The sequence below is a fragment of the Enhydra lutris genome, unplaced genomic scaffold (genome assembly GCF_002288905.1).
Source record: "Enhydra lutris kenyoni isolate GAN:26980312 unplaced genomic scaffold, ASM228890v2 scaffoldscaffold149, whole genome shotgun sequence".
Taxonomy (NCBI): domain Eukaryota; kingdom Metazoa; phylum Chordata; class Mammalia; order Carnivora; family Mustelidae; genus Enhydra; species Enhydra lutris.
In genome coordinates, this window is record NW_019154233.1 from 98,411 (window position 1) to 118,339 (window position 19,929).

At 37.5% G+C, this 19,929-nt stretch overlaps 1 protein-coding gene across 2 annotated transcripts in view; it reads right to left on the reverse strand.

The window, feature by feature from the left end:
• The window catches only part of LOC111140071 (RNA-binding motif, single-stranded-interacting protein 3), a 60,837-nt gene that overhangs the window by 15,246 nt on the left and 25,662 nt on the right, over nucleotides 1–19,929 (reverse strand). The window lies entirely within an intron of this gene.

Below are 19,929 nucleotides of genomic sequence, written 5' to 3' on the forward strand. Positions count from 1 at the left end.
AACCAGCATCATCGACTGAAGACACGTTCTCTCCATTCACGAAGGTTGAAGACCTGATTCTGACAGAAAGCTGCAAGCCTCTGCTACTTTATTCTTCTAAATTTGCTGAGTTCAAATATAAATGCCACGCATCAATATGCAAAGCCTAAATTACTATGTCTTGTGTATCTTTGTACTTTCAGTGTGCAGGCGATGTAATGGTTCTCAATCAAGGGGAATATCTGAATGGAGATGAGCTCCTCAGTTGGTGGTGGTGGTGTTCAGTATTCATGGAGAATGATAGCAATTAAGCAACTTTGGAATAAACGTATCTCTATCCTAAACCAAAAACTGTCTTACTGTATCTACTTGCTAAAAATAGACAGGCTTAATGAAACAACCCTAAATCAAACAAAACCTAACTGTTGTCTATATTCCACATATAGGAAATAATAAGTGGGCACCACGAAGGACAACTCAGTTCAGTTCCTATCTATACAGAAACAACCTTGTCACTTGGACGAAGAGCAACTATTTGAATGGCCTGGAGATGTTTACATCAGTTTACACTAAAAAATCACCAGAGATTTCTATGCCCTAGCCCCTGTGCTCTAACAGCAGTCATCAATTTTCTATTGAAATTATCCAGACTGTCATCTCCTTAAAGGCAGAGGCCAAACTTTTCATGTCTCTGTATCTTCCAAAACACCATGCCATGCCTAATACTTGATAAATAATTGTTCAATGGCTGAAGAGAAAGTTACAAGAAGAAAGCCTTCCATTTCCAGTTACATATCTTGCATGCCCTTAGCTGTTAATAATTCTGAGCTCACTGCAGATATTAATTTTACTACCCCCATAGTTTGTTTGTATAACCTTTAAACATACACTCTGCCAACTCTCCTCATTATTGACCTTTCGTCTTTAAGCAGACATAGGTACTCAGTTATCTGATTGCTATCAGTTTTTCCAAATAAGTACAGAACACAGAGCCACCTTTTGGGAAAGAGTATTCCACATCTAGAGCTCCACGGCAGGTGTCTGCCTTGCTAACAAAACCGCTCTATTTCGGGGATAATAGTCCATTGGCCATTTCAAGATAAGCGGTTCTCTTATGTTATACAGGTTATTAAAAATCCTTTAACTGAGCATTCTTTATAATATATTATTTTTGAATGGTAGCTCAGCTGGGAAAGGAGCTGTTTTCTAGTGCATTACAGCAAATGCTACAGAATGTATCTTCTTTTGTGAAATTGACATACAATAAAAACTGAGAAGTCAAGTTTTACAGTAGCTTATTTAAAGATGGTTAAACCAGACTAACTTACTTCCTTCTTCCTTTCCTTCCTTCCTTCTGGTAGCATCTACTAATTTTGCTTAGAACTACATGCTAAGGGTGGGAAAGTGAGAAGATGTGGTGTCTGGGTAATGGCCATTGAGAAGGGTATGTGCTGTGCTGTGGTGAGCACTGGGTGTTGTGTAAGACTTATGAATCACAGACCTGTGATTCATAATAATATGTTATATGTTAATTAAAAAGAAAGAACTAGTGCTCTAAGGAACATAAATTGGAAAATGCTTCTCTAATTGAATCTCAAAAGTCCTAGCAGATTTGTAACAAGGGAGAATATATTTTTGCCAACTATGAATTTATGTAAGCCCAGAGCTGATTCTATTGGGGCTCATGTTCTACCTTCTCGTCATGGTTTTCCAAGATTTATAATATACAAGTAAAAGAATACCTCATTGATTCGGGTATTTTCTATTCCCAAGTTAGTAATTCCAAACTTCGCAACTGGGTCTAATAAGTGAGCATGTATCCTTTGCATGAGAATATGATACCACTGGCACTTACCTATAGGACACTACTTTGATCTGTCCCAGCTCCACTTTCTGCATTTCTCAGGAGCCATTTCTGTGAGCTATGAGTAGGGGCATGTCTTGGGTCATGCAGAGCAACACTCATTCTAGTTCACTAGTTCACCAACCTCACTGTTAGACCAACCTTGCCAAACTAGAGTTCTCAGGCAGTGTAGTTAATGAAAAGCATTTTATGTGATTCTTAGCTAAGCTTCTTCAAATAACTTTGAGTTAATTCAAAATCTCATCTGTATTTTGTCCAGTAGACCAGAATCAGTATATTTTCACAAGTCCCATGACATTCAGGGAAATTGTCAACATGGCCCAAACTGAACTGCTTATGGCACAAATCCATACTCCTCTTTAGAACAATACTGTGAGCTAGGAAGAATGGCTCACCCATTTCACAGACTGAAATAAGATCCCATGTAATAGGAATAAACTTCAGTTCTTCTGACCCATGACTGAGGACACTTTTCAGTCTACTCCTTTATCTTTGAAATTAAGTAAATAAGGTCTTAGGACATTCCTTTTGATTGTTCCCATCTAATATAGATGTCAGGTTGGTTTGTTGTTGTTGTCAACGGGCTGGAAAAACTGGAGATCCAATTAAGAAACATGGGATGATATGCCTTTGGTTAATATTTTTATTGTCATTTCATTTCCATGGATTTTCTATTTACTTTGTGCTCACAATACCTAAATTTCTTCCAGGAGGACTACCCTATATGCATCACTTATTTTACAAAGTAACTTACTCTTCGGCTACTCCTCTGAACAGAACCAAGAGAGATTTTTATAGTATAAATGACATCAGCTCAGTTCAGTGTGCTATATCTTTTAATGAAAAAAAGTCTTTGTCCCCCCCCCCCCCGCCTTACAAAAAAGACAATAGACAGAGCTTGAGAACATTGAAAATTAGGAATAGGCTTATTTTAAACAAGTCAATACTGTGGAGCTTTATGCCCCGTAAGACTATTATTTCTGGATAAACTTTTGCAATAAAACTCTGAAGGAGTAGACACATATATTGTAGGGTGAAGCCTCAAGAAGTGACAGCTTTGTAAAATTCGGAGCAAATGCTTACAGGAAATGGCTCCAGCTATGTGTAAGATCAACTCCCAGCTTTAGGTAATTGGTGACAAATAACTCTGAACTTTCTTGGCAAGCACAGTTTGATTTCCTTAAAAGCACAGATAAACTACAGTCAGACTTAATAATCCAGGCTGCACAAACACTGTTTAGATCTGGATGCCTCAGAGACTCCTTTTATTTTATCCACCTAGCAAATGACAAAGGACTAAGAGAATGCCTTGCAATATAAGAAATCTTTCCTTTTGTCTTGGTAAATTGCTATAGATTACTTATTAAAACCATACCAAGAATGGATGTATATCCTTTAAGCTAATTTCTTTTATTGGTATGTCTCAAAGGCTAGAAAATATCTGCCACCATTCTTTCATGAATACCAATTATTTTGCATTTATTTTATACCATGGCTGACGAGAACCACATTGCAATGAGATGAAATGGATAAAAGAAGTATGTCCATATGATATTTCCTTGTTGGTAGCAACCCAAGGTTTAGGCATGGTGGAGAAATTTTATGGTTTTGGTAAACAGCTTGATTATTTTTACATATTCTAAAAGCATTGGACTTTCACATGTAAGTTTGAAGGAGACCTGAATAGCCATTTTCAAACCCACAGAATAAATTCCAGACTCCATCACTTGTTCCAAGAAGTCTAGACGCTGCATCACCAAGATAGTTACACAGAGAGAAAAAAAAAAATGGTGAAATTGGAGAGGAATTGTGTTTTTGCCTATTTAAGTCAGGACAAACTGTTTCTGTTACTGTGGAATCATTGATTATTTCCGAGGAAACAAAACTCCACATTTTTAGTTTTGGATTTACTTTCTCTTCCCCCACCAAAGCAAAACAAATATGTTTTATATATTTCCTGTGAAGAAGTTTTCATTTAATAATTTGTAGAGCAAGGAATTTCCTCCACTTGAATTTTTGAAATTTCTTCAAATAATTTATCAAATTGGCTCATTTGGAGTTGTCACTAAACTGCTTAGATTTTAAATTGGTGCTTCTAATCCTTGCTATAAAATTCTTCAAGCTGCTTAAGAATTCCAGAAAGAGGACTTGTCCAGGTACTATCAAACCTGGAAAGTCGGCATAGCTGGCAAAAATATATTCTCACTTGTCACAAATCTACTAAGACTTTTGAGAAAGTCAATAAGGATACAGGAGAGTTGCAAAAAGGTACCTCAGAAAGGAAGTTGAACAGAAGAAACCAGGATCATGGAAGATGATACCAACAGAATGCAGTGTGCATTACTTTCAAGGTCATCCACTGTAAAGATTCTTCTAAAAAGGAAGCTTAAGGGTAGAGGGAACAGCTTGGGTTGGGTGAGTGGCTGAGGGAGAGGCATGGTGTTACCTCAGGTAGAGGTACTTTGTGGTGTTTGGTTGGAAAAATTATCATCTCAGAGCTGGGGAGCAATACCTGGACCCAGGATGGCAAGCTGGTGTCATTTCCCATGCTTGCTTTGACTAAGCAGTAATAGCTTCCTGGAATGAAATTCTAAGGTCTTTAAGTCTCCATGCCACTCAATGAATGACAGACCATGCACAGAGGAAGAAAGCCGGAGAGATTCTCCTTGAAAGGAAAGAGTGTCCACTGGGCCCTGATAGGGGCCCTCACGGCACATTCTTCCTATATATTCTACTTCTGCCAATAAAATGTTGGAGAAGGAAGCGGATCCTCATCCAGAATAACAGCAATGAATGCTTTCATGATGTTTTGTGCTAGTATTAATTTATAAAGTAGGTACTAACAGAAATAACAAAGTAGATAGCTGTGGAAAATGAAATAATTATCCCTGAAGAGTGGGTGGCGGTGAACACAGAGAGCAGCATATACTTCACTTACTAGGAGTGAAAACACTCACGGAGGAAAGATGGCCGATGGATGGCGTCACAAAAATGGAAGCCCAGAATTCTTAGGAGTATGTAATCTATACTATTCACCCAATTCCCTAGGATAGTACTAAACATAATCCCCAGAGAGGTGTGCATTAAATTATTAAACCAAAAATACACATTGTCAACATCATATTCTGGGGTGGTGCCATTTTTTGGCAACACATAGCAAAGAGAGTAACAAGGAAGAGTCTTGGAAGTTGTTCTCAGCTTGGAAATTTATGAAATCTCACCCCATGAGCAACAGGGAGAAGTAGTCATTCCCATATAATCACAGGTTGGGTTAAGGAGGCCTTCAATTTTGTGGAGATAGAGATGTTCATGAATATATTGGAAAAATCCAAAGTCTGACAGGTTCAAGCTTGTGCACAGATCACTGTGGTAGTAATAAAAATAAATACAATACCATGGAAATGTAGCTGATTGAGAAACCGTGTCTAAAATTTGAACTTCAAACAATTCTATATAGGCATCACGAATTCCTTCCACTCCCTCAATTAAAAAAAAAAAATTCGCTTTATTTGTTGATTGAATGACTGATGGATTTAAAAAACAATTATTAGAATTAATAAGGGAGTTTAGCAAGGCTGCTGGATATAAGTTAATAAAAAAACTATTTCTATATATCAGCAGCAGATAATTAAAAATTAAATTTAAAATGTTACTATATTGATAGCATCAAGAAAATCAAATACCTAGAAATAAGTTTGAGAAAAGACATGAAAACTTCTATACTGAAAATTAGAAAACAGATGACAGGAATTAAATAAGACCTAAATAAATGAGGAGATATATCATATGCATGGATTAGAAGACTCAATACTGTTAAAATGTTAATTCTTCTGAAAACAATCGATAAATTTAACGTAATTCCAGTTGAAATCCAAGCACATTTCCTGGTAGAAGTCAACAAACTCACTCTAAAACTTATATGGAGAGGCAAAAGACACAGAATATCCAAGAAAATTTGGGGGGGGAAAAAGTTGAAGGATGCATACTACTAGATATCAAGATTTACTAAAAAGTCTGGCAATTAAGATATTATGGTATTGTTGCAAGGAGAGAAATGCTGTCACCATAATTCAATGTAGGCAAGAATGATCTTTTTAATAAATGATACTGAATTGACTACATATCTCTCTACAGGAAAAATGACCCCTGATCCTTACCACATACTATATATAATATTAATTTGAGATAGATTATAGGTTAAGCATGAAAGGTATTTTAATATAGTTTTCTAAAGAAAATAAGAGAAAGCCTTCATGAAATTGAGAAAAACAAAAATTTCTTAAACATGACTGAAAAAGAACTAATAATTAAAGAAAATATTGGTAGTTGGGCTTCATTAAAACTAAGAACTGCTAATTACCAGAAAACAAAGAAAAGATATTTACAGTATGTATATCTGACAAAGCTTATACATAGAATGCATATTTAAAAAAAAAAAAAAGAAAGATCCACAATCAGTAAGAAGACTGAACACCAAATTTTTAAAAATGAGTTTGGATGAACAATTAATACACACAATAACTCACATGAATCTCCAGGGAATTATGGTGAGCAAGAAACAAGAATTCTAAAAGATCATATAGTGTGATTCCATGTATATAACATTTTTTATATGATAAAATTTTAGAAATGGAGAACAAATTAATGGTTGCCAAAGATTAGACATAGGGTACGGGGACCAATAGGGAGGCATGTAGAGGTATAAAAGTGCAACAGAAGATTCTTACGATACTGAAACTGTTTAATATCTTAACTGTGGTGGTAGCTAAAAAAGTTATATAGGTAAAAACTGTACAGCAAATACACACAAATCAGTGTAAGTAAAACTGGGGACATCTAAATGAAATTTGTAGACTGTATCAATGTCAATATCCTGCTTGGTATAATACCCTGTAGTTTTGTAAAATATTATGATTGGGGAAATTGAGGCAATTGTACAAGGGATCTCTCTATATATGATTTCTTAGAACTGCATATGAATCTACAAAATCTCAATAAAAATTTCAATTAAAAAACAAAACAACAAAAATCATGTATATATAATCACTCAGACAATTTAGGAAAGGAGAATATTTAAATTCCAAATGGTCAGTATGCATATGAATCCATAACCTCACTCACTAGTCATCAAGAAAATGCAAGTTAAAAATATTACGATATAACACTATACTCCAACCAGCAGGGCAAAAATGAAAAAGGCTGACAACACTAAGTGTTGGAGAGAATGTGGATAGCGGGAACAGTCATACACTGTTAGCAGGAGTATAAATCGGTACATCCACTCTGTAAAACTGTCTGGTAGAATATTTACAGAATCCATGAACGAGCAACACCACTCCTAGGTATGTGCACAATAGAAATTCTTTCAAATGTACACCAAGAGATATGTGTCAGATATTTAGAGTGGCATTATTTATAATGGCTCCAAGCTAGAAATGACCTAAACATCCCTCAGCAGTAGAATTAATAATTTGTAATATATTTATGTTATATGATATAAACAATGAAAAAAAGAACCCTTGCTCTACAAATATGGATGAATCTCTCAGATACAATGTTGATTTTTTTAAAAGGCCAACATAAGGGGCACCTGGGTGGCTCAATGGGTTAAAGCCTCTGCCTTCGGCTCAGGTCATGATCCCAGGGTCCTGAGATCGAGCCCCGCATCAGGCTCTCTGCTCAGCAGGGAGCCTGCTTCCCTTCCTCTCTCTGCCTGCCTCTCTGCCTGCCTCTCTGCCTACCTGTGATCTCTGTCTGTCAAATAAATAAATAAAATCTTTACAAAAAAAAAAAAAAGGCCAACATAAAAATGCTTTAAACTGTGTGATTCTATTTACAATTTATAATTCTTCAAAAACAATCAAAACAAATCTGTGTTGATAGCGGTCAGGGTTGTGGGTATTTTTATGGAGATAATAAAAGGGTAGGGACACAAAAGAGGCTTCTGTAATAATAGGACCTTTATATCAAGATCTAGGTGGTAGATACACAAGTATCCACCACTTCACACTTTCTAAAGCTTATTGAGCTGCAAACTTCTGAATTGTGTATTCTTCTGTACATACTTAATGTTCTTTAAAGGAGTTAACAGTAAAGAAAAAAGGACCAACAGGGAAAAGGAAAGGCTGACCTTTGGGGAGAGCAGGGCCAACTTACCCATTTAAACAGGCTAGATTGAGTGGGTTCAGAACAAGCTTGGAAGATTTGTAAGACACCTAAGTTCTTTTGTCATTGTTGTGATTTCTTGAGGCAAGATGTGAGGTGCAAGTGAGAGGCGGTAGGTTTGGGAGAAGGTTATGACGTGGTTATCTTGGAGAGTGGGAGTGAATGGACCAGGGATATGCAGTAAGATTTCTGAGCAGCGCTGAGGGCCCATGTAAGCTGCGTGCTCATAAAATTACTGTGAAACTCAGCCGCATTGGTGGCGGGCTTTCCTCTTGCCGCATTCCGCTGTTCAAAGGAATGGAGCAGACTGAGAATTGGATGCAAGCAGGATCAAAGGTTCACCAGGAGGAGAAGTGAGCAGGGAAGGTAAGAACACACGAAAGGAAGTGGTTGCTGTGTACCTGTCTAGGATCTAAACTAGGCATGGATGTGAGCAAATGAAGGAGAAAATGGATACTGATAGAGTGGCAGGCAGTAACAGGTGGGCGGGCTTAATGGTGTCAAAGAATGATTGCAATAAGGGTTGTTAAAATGTGTGTAGAAGGAAGAAGGTGCTGGTTAGAGAATGGCCAGTGTGAAACTGAGTTATTTTCAAAACTGAGTTTTGGAGTTGGTGCAGTGAATGCTAATAACACATTCTAGGATAGGGTAGAAAAAAGATCAGCAGAAGGGAGGAACTCGGGAAATGAGAGACCAAAGTGCTCTATTATGAAATTCCAGGGATAGATATATATTCTTAATTCACTTATTAGCAACATCCAATACAACTATCCTGAACCCCTTTTATGCACTAGGTTTTAAGGGAGCATATATGATAGTGTTGAAACATAGATTGGGCAAGGATGTGACAGAACCTAGGAGAAACAGAGTTTGCTACTAAGCCACTGGGTGTTCTGGATCGTTTATTCCTACTTTCTTATGTTAGGTATATGAAGCTATTTAATTTTATGTATTGTTCACTGCTGCCAAACTTACATTCACGGAAGTACCTGGGAACAGAAAGGGCAAATGAAATCTTTACAAGTTGAACTTCTGTACCGTTACTACTTTTCTTCTGTTAGACTTTCTGTTTTGCATTTGAATTTCCGGTTTTTGCTTTCCTTGTCGTTTAACATTCTCTACTGTTCTTGCAAATTAGTATGATTTAGTGATGGTAAAGAATTAAAAGTCTCTGTGAAGTCATGGCCTTTTCAAATGAGAGTGTCTACTGAGGTCAAATCATTTATTTAAATCAATCTCTAAATTTGGAAAGTATCAAGAAGAATTCACTTAACAATGATCTGACTGACCTATTATCTAGATGGTTCTTTCATAAACTTATAGGAACACACAGCCCAACAACTAATGTCCTCAGCTTCTTCAGACTCATTTAATCTTTTCTCAAGGAAACCAGGTTTTAAATTTTTATAAAATAGTTTTTTTTTTTTTAATTTTGGAAATGAAAGAACTGAAGGACTTTGTCAAGAAGATAGACAAGTGAACTAAGAAGTCCTCAGGAGAAACTCTGTTGTTTTCTGTTTAAGTCTGTGACTAAAGCATTAATTTGAGCTAAGTAAAGACACTTTAGTTGAAGGAAGGGAACTGGATCCAGGGTGCCACACATCCTGTAAATTCCATTTGCATGTAAAACATTTCCTTTCAACCATCTCAGGCCCACACATTGTGAATGCCAGTCATCCCAGTAGACTGGAGTAGACACATCAAGAGGAAATGTTGAGGGTACCCCACAATATCCTTTGAAAGAATCCAGTCTCTACAAGAGTCAACAAACATGTTCTATTTTGATGGGTTTGTTTTTCAGCGAAGAGAGCTTCAGAGAAGAAGCTTGACCTATTCGACTTGTTAGAATATTCATATTAGAGATTGATCCATATGGATGGGGAGCAAATGAAGGAAAACAGGGAGGAAGTGGAAAGAAAGGAAAAGATGGATCAACATTCTAAATAAGGAGGAAAGAAGGGAAATCAACAAGGAATTGGGAATAAAGCTACTTGAGAAAAATACATCTAGGGACTGTTCATATTTAGGAAAAAAACCCAAAGATGTACATGACAATGATCTACCTCTATAAGCATATTTAACTTTGGTAATACAAAAACATAATGGAGGAGTTTCTGCCCAGCTATAGATGTTTTCTTTTCCTTCCTTCCCTTCCTTCCTTCCCTTCCTTCCTTCCTTTCTATTTATTTTTTTTAAGATTTTATTTATTTATTTGACAGAGAGAGACACAGAGAGAGAGCGAACACAAGCAGGGGGAGTGGGAGAGGGAGAAGCAAGCTGCCCACTGAGCAGGGAGCCCAATGCCGGGCTCAATCCCAGGACCCTGGGATCACGACCTGAGCCGAAGGCAGACACTTAACAATTGAGCCACCCAAGTTCCCTTACATATGTTTTCTTTCCTCCAAGGATACGAAGCATTCAAAGAAAAGAGCCATGTGCAAAAAGATAGAAGGATTGGAGGGAGATAGACCTTCTGGTGCCAGAGTCCAGATTCTACTCCTTGCCACAAGAATTGGAGAACAGTTTGTTTGATGACACCTGTCAAGCAGTGGAGAGATGAAAAATGTTATCTTGTAGTAAATTTTAACCTACTTGCACTGAGTTCTTAGAATCATTTTGACCTATAACATTTCACTTATCCTTGGCTTTACCCAAATCTTCCTGCTCACAGTGATGAGTCCTACTTTCATAGCTTCCTTCCTCTGTGCCTTTTGTTTTCCACTGTGTTCTAGTCTCTTTCTATCCACTCATGACACCTATCCTAATCCTGTTTCTCAAACTGAATCCAGATGCTAAATTCCTATATGAAGCCTCGTTTCCATCCCTAATTTGGAAGTGATCATTCTCTCCTCTGACATCTGAGTGCTCTTTGTCTGTACTTCTACTACAGATCTTAGCACTCAAACCCTGAAAACTCCTAGAGGCACTATGTCTGATTCATTACAGTTGACACCTAATATGCAATTATTGAATGAATAAATGAATGACTGTCAAAATGGATGAATAATTCAGCACTCTGGGTAAAAACCTCAAGCTGTAAAACCCACAGGAACTATATGGTTGTTCAGGGAAGAGCACAGAAATCCTAATCTTTTGTTTTTATCTTGATGCCTGTGATGCTTGCTTTATGTGTCCTCTTGACTGGGCTAAAGGATGCCCGGATAGCTGGGAAAACTGTATTTCTGAGTGTGTCTATGAAGACTTTCCCCAGAAAACCTTAACATTTGAATTGGTAGTCCAAGTAAGGAAGATCACCTTCACCAATGTAGGTGGGCATCAATTAATTCCCTAAGGGCTTGAATAGATTAAAAAAATTAAAAAGTAGAGGGAGGGCAAATGTTCTCATACTTTTCTTGAGTTGGGACATCCATTCTTCTGCCTTCAGATATGGGAGCTCTTGCTTCTATGGCTTTTCAACTCAGGGACTTATACCAGTGGTCCCCTGGTTCTCAGGCATCAGACTGGGAGGTTATGCCATTCACTCCCTCATTCAGATTTGGACTGAATTATACCAGCTTTCCTGGTTTTTCAGCTTCAGATCACAACTGTGAGACTTCTTGGCCTCTAAAGGCATGTAAACCAATTCCTATGATAAGTTACCCTTTATTTATTTAGTTCTCTATGTATCCTATCCATCTATCTATCATCTATCTGCCTATCTACCTACCTACCTATCTATTTATCTCTTACTAGTTATGTTTCTGTACAGAACCCTAATACAATGCCTATGCCATAAATGAATTAGTAGACAAAATGTGCTTATAGGGTGTCTTCAAGTTTGGCATTTCTTTGGAAGCACATTATAGCATGAAAGAAAGATAATGAAAATTATTATAAAGGGTAGAGGTGAGACTTCCCTAAGACACACCAAAATTCCTTACTAGAAAATATCCAATATTGGTGGAGACTCTAGATTCGGGCCTTCATATACTGGAAACCCCAAATTGGAAGAAAAGGCCAGATTCATTCAGGAATCCAAACTGCAAGGATGGCTTCAAGCCTGCATGAGAACATCTCAGCCAGCATTATGTGAGAATTTGGCATATGAATAGAAAAACCATTCAATTTTTCAGGGAGAACACTAGAAACTCAGGGGGAGTAAGGCTAGCATACTTGCAAACAGAATGGCAGATGAGTGAAATCTTTTCATTGGAATAAGCTGAAAGGTAAATATTTGGAATTGTTTCATTGGAGCATTAGGGAGAGAGAGATGACCCAGGATAAAGGGAAAAAAAATTCAAGTCACATCATTATTATTAATGGTGGCAGTGAGGGTGCTGGCAAGAGAACAGGTGAAGTGATACACAATGTTTCTTGTCTGGACAGGGAAAGAAATGGAATAGGGAAAGTTGATGGATGCAGCAGAAGAGGAGAGATGTGTAAAAATGAAATGCTGATAAACAAGTATGAAGGTTTTAAGATTTCAGAGGGGTAGCCAGTATGGTTAAGTACACAATGTGGCCTCTGATGTGGAGGGCTGGAGTTGCTTAAGGTGAAGGTCACTGGATAAACAAGGAGGTGAAGGGATGTTGACACTATGGTAATAATGAGGCAAGAGTTGGAGGGAAGAGGAGGCTAGTGACAAAAGGTTATGCTGAATGTGGGGGTTGGCAAGGAGATCATTGAATGATAGCAAAAAGAAGAGGAAAAGCATAATATCCTGGGGTAGTGTCATTAAAAGAAGGAATTTGCACACCCTGTACAAGAGAAAATAGTGATGTAAAAGAGTGCTGACCCTTCCTTTCGCTCCATTGGTCACAGAAGAAAAGTGAAGTCTGTATCCAGGAGGGTGACTGAGGAAGAATATATTCTCAAGACAACAAATTTTTTGGTGCGACATGAAGAAGAAATAATTTTTTGTGAGGAGCATGAGGATGTAAAGGAATTTATCTTTGTGTTTTACAAAGTGTTTTCAGAAAGAACAGAGGAAAGGATAGCATAGGAGGCTAGCGGTAAATGGGTGATCCATTGGGCAAGCAGTATGGAGTATCTTGACGATCAAGACCATATGAAGGCAGAAGCCTCAGCTGACTGAATTAGGATGGTGATTCCAGAGACCAGAGAGAGAAGCCTGTTGGCATTTGCTCACCTTCAGGTTCCAGTCAGGCCAGGTGAGACCTCAGGTGGTTTCACAACCTGATATATGAATGCCTGTAAGTCATGCTAAAACTATTACTTGTTGGTTATATAATAGTCTTCCTTCTTTTTTCCCCCACTTGTTCATTACTAGAGGCCATTCACCCTAGAGAGTTGAAAGAAAGAGTATACATTTGAACTCAAGTTCAATCGAAGCCTAAGCAAGTATTTCCTGTACAGAACTGCACACAATGAATGAATCTTGAAAATGCTTTTCAGAAACCACTGTTGGTATTATTCTTGACTCACAAGTCCTTCCACAATTTCTTAATAGACAGGGAGAAGAGTTACCTATAATAACTCTCCATTTGATTGGTGTTGATCAGAAAAGCTTCTCTGAAAGATAGCCAAACCTTATACCCATAAAATAATCTAGTAGTAGATGTGAACTACCTTTCTTCAGGTTTTGTTTCTTGGTCTTTATTTTTGCTGTTGTTATTGAGTATATTAATTATTATGTGTTGGGGCAATATTAACACATTAATGCAGTATTTTTTGGTGCTTTTTAATTTAACACATAAGAAATACCCTTATTTTATTAATGCATTCTGTTTGTTTTACTTCCTGGCATCTAGATGTTTGACAATAAGCCGATGTGGGGGTTGATTCATAGTTTACCATATCAGTTTGAAGAGCATCTAAAAAATAAATGACTCTAATACTAGGCTTCAAATTTAGCAAATTAATGATAAAGATAATGATGTTTATGGTAAATATGTATGTATTCACGAATAAAAAAGTGGAAACTACATTTTTTGGGATAGTTGTCGATACATGTTGCAAAAGGATTTCTCAATTTGAGCATAAGATTACATAGAGATGATTTATTTTTTTAATGATCATTACCTATTTAACAATAGGGATGTAGAAATAAGATTCCATTTGATTTTCAAGGCAATATAAAAGAAAGTTAAAGTTGGTAGAATAACAACAACCAATACAACTAGGAAAATATGTTTACATTGTTTAGCATGATGGTTAAGAAAGATTTACGTTTGTATCTATAAATCTCAGTTTTCTTGTAAAATAGACTCAAACATTGATGCTTTAAAGTTTCTTGGAAATAGTAATGAAATAATGCATACAAGGCTTTTAACACAGGGCTGGGTACCTATTAATAACCTAATAGATAGGAACTGTCATTATTATTGGTTTTATTTTTGTTGGTATTACCATTATGACAAGATGAGACTTTTATTACCTTAATATTTAGGATCAGAAATCAGCTTGGGCAGGAAATGCTCATTTATTTTGTCATAGGAATTACAGTGAGACACCTGGGGTGGACATAGGGCCCTAAAGGAATGGGTGACAGACATTTAGTCTACATGAAGAGAGAGTTACGGGAGGAGCTTACATTTTTAACAAAAAATGAGAGCCAGAGGAAACACGGTGGGGTGGCAGTGGGAATGGGGTAGTGGTGTGGAGAGAATGAGCAGAATGAGCTTCAGGATATAGAGAAGAGCTGGTGAAATCCCACCATAGGGAGGTGGCAAAAGGGCATTTCAAGCACAGGGATGCATCATTACAATCAATTTGAGGTTGTTTAAATGCCATCATGTGTCCATTACTGAGCATGCCGAAGAGTTCATTAATGTTATTCTGAGTAGAATTTTTGTGTGAAAACTTTAAAGGGGGGGACCTCACATCTGAATTAACACAATGAAGAATAGAGAGAGCAGACAGAGGTGCCAATAATACCCCAGAAAAGTTTATATATTTCAGAAAGCTGTGGACTTCCAAAGGGTATGGAATTGGGGGTTCTAGCCAATCTTATCTAGTTTCAAAATACTGGGGGGCCCAGTGACATATGGGCAACATTCTTAAACAAGGAAGGTAAAATTCAGTATGGTCAACTTGGAAGGGCTGAAAAGTTGCCTTAAATCTTAATATTTTCTCATCCACTGGAAAAACAAGAAATAAAAGGGTTGATCATGGACAGAAGCATGTAAAGAAGCAGTTTCAACAGGAAATAAAACTAATGGATGTAAAAAGCAAATAAACCAAAGGACCAGAAGTAAGGCAATAGAGGAAGTAAGGCAACCAAAGTCACACAGAAAGAAAAATCAGCGTAGATATAACACTACTCCTAATTTTTATGTCCTGATTTTCCTTGGCCTGGTCCCACTTAGTTCATCTGTTCTTGACTTCTTTATCCTAGAAGACTTTAGTTTCTATTTAGAGCCCAGGGACATTCCTTCCCTAACTCGAAGGCTACTATGGACACTGTTTTCCTAGAACATTAACTACAGATGTTTGTACAGTTTGGGGCCTGTTTTTCTCTTTCCTTTGACCAAAGGAATTGTGTTTCCCACATACCATTCAAAAATATTTATGAGAGGCAACTATGTTTAACCAATGTCCTCCTTCATGAATTTCACGCCCACGAACAGAAAATAAAAATATGTGGGTTTGAATTTCATGAAAATGATCCTTAATTCTTATCTAAAAGTATATTTACAAAACAAGAAGAGAAACTTAAAAAGAGGGATCAATGACCAAACTGTAACCCAAGATCACAAGTTATAATAAACACAGATTCTAGAAAAAAGATAGGAACAATGACAAGAAGGAAGGTGTAGTCATCCTTTTTTTCTTACTCACTCAGCAGCCATTTCCCCTTCTCAATAGGAACCTGGATTTCCTGTAAGAATCCTTATACTCCCTTCTCCCAGCTATGTAGCTTGAATGCAGTTAACTCCACAGTCGGGGAGTAGATGAGGGTAAAATTTCAGAGTTAGTGAGACTACAAAGATGTTTACTGGAGCTTGTAGGAAAGAAAACCCATGTGTGTGCGCACATGCGTGTGTGTGTGTAGACTTCTAGAAATGACTTGCTCTTCTCTGGCAGAGGATAGTATGAGTATATGGGGTCATTGCTGGGATAGCCATTCTGCTACTAGGACAGGGGAGTGGGACTAGTTATGTCAGATTGAGGCTGTGGAATGTAGATGACTGATGTGCAGCTGTGTAGAAAGAAAACAAGTCTTTAGTGACATCATTTGAGCCATTAAATTGAACTATTGTGAGCCGGATGCTTGAATATTCCTGTGGTTGGGGAGGTCATATGAATTTAAACTAAGAAATTAGGCAAAAGAGAAAATGAGTTTTAAAAAAACGCCTAACATTATCAACTCGGATAGAACTGGCCAAAACCAGAGCAGGCCAGAGCAATAGAGGCCTCTGTGTTAACCACGCCTGTTACGCATTTTATCCTCTCTCATCCTGTCAGTAAAATTTGCTGACGGAAACTTCTCTGACACTGATAGCTATCTCTTTTAAACATTTACCCAAATTTAGTTTGCATAATTACTTTAAATATTTCCCATTATTATTTACAGCATCTCAACACTGTTTCTTAAACAGGAGATTCTAGTTGACAGAATTTTCTGAGATCCCTGAGGAAACTCTTCTGGAAAATGGCGGCACTATTGTACATCTGCCTTGCAGCTTAATGTGGAAACAAGCTGCCACAGTGCCTACCATTCCAGTACCAGGGTTAAATATTAACATATTCAGAAAGTAGTAGTTTATCATATAATAGCCCTCAGGATGGAGGTGAGGAAATCCTGAGAAATGGGCTAAGGTCAGTTTTGATGAAAGAAAGAACTATAGATTATTCTAAATTGAGTGGATAAGCCCCAGAGATAGGAAGTTCTGAAACAGTTCTTAGAAAAGCCTAGGAGAAGAGAATATAAAATGGAGCATGATTGTAATAAAGAATACAGAATGGTTCCAAACTATCACCTTATTTGTACCGACTCTGCAAATGCCACTAAATACTAGAGCTATTGTATTCTGGTACCATTTCTGCTATCACATCACTGGGCTCTCCTACCTGACTGGATTCCCCATACCTTTCCAGCGTTCAATAAAGGTTTGATTTCTCTGGATACCACTCACCCAACTCATTTGTTCAGTTAATCTTGGAAGACTGACTTTCCTAAAGGAAATCTTATATAGTACCTGTGGCCCATGTATCCTATTTCTATCAGATCACTTATATAATTTCTGAACTCTAATGTTAAACTACACATTATTTTATTTTTTTCTGTTTTTAAGTATTTATTTAAATTCCAGTTAGTTAACAGAGTTTATATTAGTTTCAGGTATACAATAGAGTGATTCAACTCTTTCATACATCATCTTGTGCTCATCAGGACAAGTGCACTCCTTCCTCCCCATCACCTATTATGCCAATAACACCCCTCCCCACCCCTTTCTCATAACCATCAGTTTGTTCTCTATAGTTAAGAGTCTGTTTGTTGGTTTGCCTTTTTCTCTCTCCTTTCCCCGTTGCTTATATTTTTTTGTTTATTTCTTGAATTCCACACATGAATGAAATCATATGGTATCTGTTTTTTTTCTGAGACTTATTTCCCTTGGCATTATATTTTATAACTCCATCCATGTCATTGGACATGGGAGGATTTCACTCTTTTTAATGGTTGAATAATATTCCATGGTATATGTATACCACATCTTCTTTATCCATTCATCAATTGATGGACACTTGGGGTGCTTCCATATCTTGGCTTTTATAAATAATGCTGCTATAAACATTAGCGTTCATGTATTCCTTTGAATTAGTGCTTTCGTATTCTTTGGATAAATACACGGTAGTGCAATTACAGCATCCTAAGCTACTTCCATACAGATTTTTGAGGCGCTTCCATATAGTTTTCCATGGCTGCACCAGTTTGCATTCCCACCAACTGTGCAATAGGGTTCCCCTTTCTCCACATCCTCACCAACACCTGTTGTTTCTTGTGCTGTTGACTTTAGCCTTTCTGACAGGTGTGAGGTGATAGCTCATTTTTGATTTGCATTTCTTTGGTAATGAGTGATGCTGAGCATCTTTTCATGTATCTGTTTGCCATCTCGATAAGTAATTTTAAATATCAAATGTTACGTAAGAGTGAAGTAAAGCTGGGTGTAACCAGGTCTTCTTTAATCCTTTGATTCAGGATCTCCCAAATTTTATTCCATAAAAGGAGTGTTCCACAGAATTTTTGACAGGTGTTCCACATACAAAGTTATGTCTGAGTAAACAAGTTTTAAAAATGAGAGGATAAACCAAGCTATGTAGATATTTTTATCATGGGGGTGAGGGTCCCTTTCTCTCTTTTCCTCCTTCCTTCTTTACATTCACCATTTCTTCCCCTGCAGGACTTCTCAGTGTTTAATGAGCAAATATTTATTGTGACTCTGTAAGCATCTCTAGGAAGACAAGTACAATTTGCTACACTTCACAAATGTGCTAGACCTTAGAACTTTTCTTTCTTTTTTCTAAATACATTAACATTTCATGAGACTGAGGTACATTCTCAAGGACCCTGGTTTTAAGCTTGACTTTACATTAGAATAACCTGTGCAGCTTTAACATAATACTGGTGCCTGGGTCCCCCCTACAGATAAACTGATCTAATGAGCCTGGAGCATAGCCTGGGTGGTTGGAAATTTAAAGCTTCCTGGGTGATTCTAATATGCCACAAAATTTTAGATAGACTACCCTAGGAGTTGTTTGGGAAGTTACACTTAAATACGTTCCATAAGGAAATCTATATTTCACATAATGACTAACAGATTAATCAGTTTAAGTGATACATTCAAATTCTGTACTCTGTATTTCTATCATTCTTCCTTAGAGTTTTATCTCACATTAAGAACAGGAAAGTAGGGGCACCTGGTGGCTCAGTGGGTTAAAGCTCTGCCTTTGGCTCTGGTCATGATCCCAGGGTCCTGGGATCGAGCCCCGCATTTGGCTCTCTGCTCGGCGGGGAGCCTGTTTCCCCTCCTTCTCTCTCTGCCTGCCTCTCAGCCTACTTGTGATCTCTGTCTGTCAAATAAATAAATAAAATCTTAAAAAAAAAAAAACAAAACAGGAAAGTAAAACAGAGACATATATGTGTGTGAGTGTGTCTGTGTATGTGTATATATGTATACACGTGTATATGTATCCCCAAAGGAATTGTAAACAACTATTTATATGGGATATAAGTAAGACATGGAATGTAGGTGCTGATGCTACTGGTCTAGGACCACATCTCAACAACCAACAGCAGAGAACTGGAAATGTGAGGTCCTAAATTTGGAATCCTAGAGTGTGAGCAGAATGAAGTCTCTATTATGACTGTTATAATTTCTCATCAAGCTCACAGAGTATCAGCTTCCTTTTCAGCTCCGAAGAGGCCGCAGAGAGAGCACTGAGGGACTGAGATCTAAAAGCTGGTACTGAAAGCTCTTTTTGTCCCTGCACTGTACGCTGCCTGCCCAGCACTCATACAGAATGGGGTTCTTGTGCTGTGCTGTCATGTTGTCATGTCTTCTCCTGTGTGGTCATCAAGAGTGGGCTATGGTGAGAAAAAGTGGTGACAGGAGGTCACTGCAGAAGTGAATGCAAAAACTGCACTTTCCATGTTTTAACAAGAACCCTTTGGTTATATTATTTATGTTAAGACTCATTATTTTAAACATACAAATTAGTGATTATAAAAAAAAGTCCTGTGAGGTTGATGTGCTTTGCTGTGCCTGAGTGGTTGCATTCCACTCTTGATCTCCTGTGTGGTCATCAAGAGTGGGCTATGGTGAGAAAAAGTGGTGACAGGAGGTCACTGCAGAAGTGAATGCAAAAACTGCACTTTCCATGTTTTAACAAGAACCCTTTGGTTATATTATTTATGTTAAGACTCATTATTTTAAACATACAAATTAGTGATTATAAAAAAAAGTCCTGTGAGGTTGATGTGCTTTGCTGTGCCTGAGTGGTTGCATTCCACTCTTGAT